We start from the raw sequence: 265 nt of genomic DNA on the forward strand, positions 1-265 counted from the left end.
AGTGCCTCAGGATAGATCCCATGTTGTACATGGCAAGCATCTTACACTAAATCCATATGATACTAGTTTCCTTCAATATCAGAAAGAAATATAGCACAAGTTTCATTACTTTATGCTTGCGTTGAAATGGTTCCTCTCTTTCTACTCATAGGATTAATGTTTCATTTTGAAATCTAATAATAAGACATCTATTTAGTACATAATGTAAAGGGGTTCCGTGTGGTTGCTATGATAGCTCCCAAGGATTATACACTTCCCTGTAAAA

Source organism: Mastomys coucha, unplaced genomic scaffold (genome assembly GCF_008632895.1).
Source record: "Mastomys coucha isolate ucsf_1 unplaced genomic scaffold, UCSF_Mcou_1 pScaffold20, whole genome shotgun sequence".
Lineage (NCBI taxonomy): Eukaryota > Metazoa > Chordata > Mammalia > Rodentia > Muridae > Mastomys > Mastomys coucha.